Source organism: Monodon monoceros, unplaced genomic scaffold, assembly GCF_005190385.1.
Source record: "Monodon monoceros isolate NGI ecotype Baffin Bay Population unplaced genomic scaffold, NGI_Narwhal_1 Contig1912_ctg1, whole genome shotgun sequence".
Lineage (NCBI taxonomy): Eukaryota > Metazoa > Chordata > Mammalia > Artiodactyla > Monodontidae > Monodon > Monodon monoceros.
In genome coordinates this window covers 19,497-24,370 of record NW_021697799.1, presented here as the reverse complement: position 1 = coordinate 24,370, position 4,874 = coordinate 19,497, and positions in this window count along the sequence as shown.

The following is a 4,874-nucleotide window of genomic DNA, read 5'->3' as shown; positions in this document are numbered from 1 at the left end:
ATAGACAATCAAAATCTTAATATTTCACTGTTACTAAGTTGGCTTTACAAGCAATATTAAAGGGACTTCTTTAAATGGAAAAGACAACAACTAGAAATATCAAAATTATGAAAGGAAGACTCTTACTGGTATAGGAAAAATTAAAATAAATATAGTAAATCAACTAGTTAGAAAGCTAGTAGGAAGATTAAAAACAAAAGATGTAAATTCACATATATCTGCAATAAGTAGTTAAGGGACACACAAAATAAAAAATGTAATATATGATGTCAAAAACATTAAATGTTGTGGGGGGGATTAAAAATGCAGGGTTGTTAAAATGTGTTTGAACATAAGAGACACAAATTAATCACATGTATATAAGTTTTGCTATATATAACTCATGGTAACCACAAACCAAATATATATAATAAATAGATAATGTAATAATAAAAATAACTAAAAATAAGAAAAACTTACCAAAAATTTATAATAAATATTCACACAAGTGATGAGAAAATCCAAACATATTAAAGATAGTCATCAAATCACAGGGGAGAAGAGCAAGAAAAGTAAAAAAGGACATATAAGAACTACAAAAACAAATGCAAAGCAATGAACAAAATGACAATAACTACATACATGTCAATAATTACTTTAAACGAAAATGGACTAAATGCTCCAAGCAAAGGTCATAGGGTGGCTTAATGGATAAAAAACGGGACCCATCTATATGCTGCTTACAAGCGACTCACTACAGAATTCAAGACACAGACTGAATATGACAGAATGGGAAGAAGTATTATTTGCAAGTGGAAACAAACAAAAAGAAAGTTGAAGTAGCAATACTTATACAAAGATGGTAATAAAAAACAAAGAAAGAAGCTACATCATAATAAAGAGATCAATCCAATACAAGATATGATCATTGCAAATATATATGCACCCAACATAGGAGCTCCTAAATACATCAAGCAAATATTAACAAACATAAAGGGATAAATTGACAGTAACACAATAATAGTAAGGGACATTAACACTACACTTACCTCAAGTGATGTAACAGATCAGATGTAACAGATCCTGGACAGATCACGAGGACAAAAAATCCATAAGGAAACATTGGCTTTAAATAACACATTAGATCAGATAAGCTTAACTGATATATGTAGGATATCCCACCCCAAAGCAGCAGAATATACTTTTTTTTTCAACTGGAAATGGAACATTCTCTAAGATAGATCACATGCTAGGGACATAAAGCAAGGCAATAAATTTTAAAAGATTGAAATAATATCAAGCATCTTTTCCAACCACGACACTATGAGGCTAAAAATAAAGTATAAGAAAAAAACTACAAAAAACACAAACAGTTGGAGGCTAAACAATATTCTGCTAGACAGCCCATGGGTCACTGAAGGTATCAAAAAATGAAGTCAAGACATAATTGCAGACAAATGAAAATGAGAGTACAATAACCCAGAATCTATGGGACACAGCCCAAATGGTAAGAGCAAAGTGTATAACCATACATTCTTACCTCAGAAAACAATAAAAATCTCAAATAAATAAACTAACCTTACACCCAAATAAACTATAAAAAGAAGAATTTAAAAAAGGGACCCAAATATAGTAGAAGGAATGAATGATAAAGATCACAGCAGTAATAGCTACAATTGAGACTAAAAATCAATAGCAAAGGTTAATGAAACCAAAAGCTGGTTGTGTGAAAAGATAAACAAAATTTATAAACCTTTAGCAATATGCATCAAGAAAAAAAAAAGAAATCACCCAAATAAATAAAACATGAAAGAGAAGTCTCAACTGCTGCCTCAGAAATACAAAGAATTTTGACATTAATACAACAATATAATGGACAACTTAGAAGAAATTCTTAGAATTCAATCTTAAAAGAATGAATCAGGAATAAATGGAAAATATGAACAGACCAATTACCAGTAGAAGTTGAACTGTTATTCATAAAACTGACAACAAACAAAGGTCTGGAGCCAGAAGCTTTCATGGGTGAATTCTAAAAATTATTTAAAGAAGAGTTAAAATCTATATATTTCAAACTATTCAAAAAAATTAAAGAAAAAGGAAAGCTTCTCAACTCCTTCCACAAGGTCAGCATCACCTGGAAAACAAAACTAGACAAAGAAATTCCACACACACACAAAATTCCAGGTCAACATCATCAATGAAAACAAATGCAAAAATCCTCTAAAAAATTAGCAAACCAAATTCAACAGTATATTAAAAGGATCATACACTGTGAGCAAGTGGGATTTATCCCAGTGATGCAAGATGTTTCAATATTTGCAAATCAATCACTGTGATATATTACATTAACAAATTGAAGAATAAAAATCATATAACCATCTCAACAGATGAAGAAACAGCTTTTTTTTCTTTTTTTTCGTTTCGTGGGCCTCTCACTGATGTGGCCTCTCCCTTTGCGGAGCACAGGCTCCGGATGTTCAGGCTCAGTGGCCATGACTCACAGGCCTAGCCGCTCCATGGCCTGTGGGATCTTCCCAGACCGGGACACGAACCCATGTCCCCTGCATCAGCAGGTGGACTCTCAACCACTACGTCACCAGGGAAGCATGAAGAAACAGCTTTTGACAAAATTCAAGATCGATTTATGATAAAAACTCTCATAAAAGTTGACATAGATGGAACATACCTTAATGTAATAAAGGCCTTATATGACAAGCCCACACTTAACAACATACTCAATGGTGAAAAGCTGAAAAATTTCCCATAAGATCAGGAACAAGACAAGGTTGTCCAGTATCACCACTTGTATTCAACATAGTATTGGAAGTCTTAGCCTTAGCAATCAGACAAGAAAAAGGTGTAAAAGAAATCCAAATTGGAATGAAATTAAAACTGTCACTGTTTGCACATGACATAGTACTATATACAGAAAATCCTAAAGGCACCACCATGAAAAACTATTAGAACAAATAAATAAATTCAGCAAAGTTGAAGGATACAAATTTAAGATGCAGAATTCTGCTGCATTCTATACACTAACAATAAATTATCACAAAGAGAAATTAAGAAAACAGCCTTATTACAATTGCATTAAAAATAATAAAATACATAGGAGTAAATCTAAATAAGGAGGCAAATGGCCTGCACTCAAAAATCTATGACATTGATGACAGAAACTGAAGGCAACCCAAACAAATGGGAAGATATAAAATGCTCATTGATTGGAAGAATCAGTACAGCTAAAATGACCATACCACCCTAGCAATCTACAGACTCAATGCAATTTCTATTAAAAACCAGTGAAATTTTTCACAGGACTAAAAAAGTAATTCTAAAATTTGTATAGAAACACAAAAGACCCTGAATGCCACAAAAAATGATCTTGAGAAAGAAAAGCAAAGTTTATCACACTTCCTGATTTCAAATTATACTACAAAGCTATAGCAATCAAAACAGTTTAGAACTGGCACAAAAGTAGACACATAGCTCAATGAAACAAAATAGTCTGGATGAAGCCACACTTAGATGTTCAATTATTCTATGACAAAGAATGCATGAATATATAATGGCAAAACAATAGCCTCTAATCAATCGTGTTGGGAAAACTGAACAGTTCCATGCAAAAGAATCAAACTGGACTACTTTCTTACACAATATACAAAATTAAACTTGAAATAGACAAAAACTTAAATCTTAGATGTAAAACCATAAAAATCCTAGAATAAAACATAAACAGTATGCTTTTTGACATTGGCCTTAGCAGTAATTTTTTGGAAATGTCTCCTCAGGCAAGAGAAACAAAATAAAAAAATAAATAGTACTACATCAATCTAAATAACTTTTGCATAGTGAAGGAGACTATGAACAAAATAAAAAAAAAATTAAAAAAAAGCCTCCTGAATGGGAGAAGATATTTGCAAAAGATACATCTCTAAGGGGTTAATATCCAAAATATGCAAAGGACTCATACAACTTGATGTCAAGAAAAAGAAAAAAACAACCCAATAAAATATGGGCAGAGGAACTGAATAGACATTTTTTAAAGAAGACAGACAGATGGTCAACAGACATGAGAAAAGAAAGATGTTCGACATCACTAATCATCAGGGAAATGCAACTTAAAACCACAATGAGAGATCACCTCACACCTACCAGAATGGCCATGATCAAAAGGTCAACAAATAACAAGTGTTGGCAAAGATGTGGAGTAAAGCAAATCCTCATGCACTGTTTGTGTGACTATAAATTTTTGCAGTACTATGGAAAACAGTATGGAGTTTCCTCAAGAATTAAAGCTAGAACTCCCATACGACAAAGCAATTCCACTTCTGGGTATTCATCTGAAAACATGAAATCATTACTTGAAAAAGATATTTGCACCCCAATGTTCATAGCAGCATTATTTACAATAACTAAGAAATGGAAGTAATTACGTGTCTATTGATAGATGAATGTAAAAGGAATATGTGGTATGTGTGTGTGTATATATATATATATATATATATATATATATATACGTGTGTGTGTATATATGCAATATTACTCAGCCATACTAAAATAACAACATTTTGCCATTTGGATCAACATGAATGGAGGTAGAGGTGAAATACGTCAGACAGAGAACCATAAAAAACATATGATTCCACTCACAAGCGGAATCTAAAAGTCAGAAGATGGGACATCCCTGGTGGTCCAGTGGTTAACTCTGCACTTCTACTTCAGGTGCTGTGGGTTCGATCCATGGTTGGGAACTAAGATCCTGCATGCTGCATGGAACAACTGAAAAACAGAAGAAATGAACAAATATAACAAAATAGAAACAAATCACATATACAAAAATTAAACACGTGGTTGCCAGAGGACAGTGAGGTGGGATGATGAGTGAAATAGAT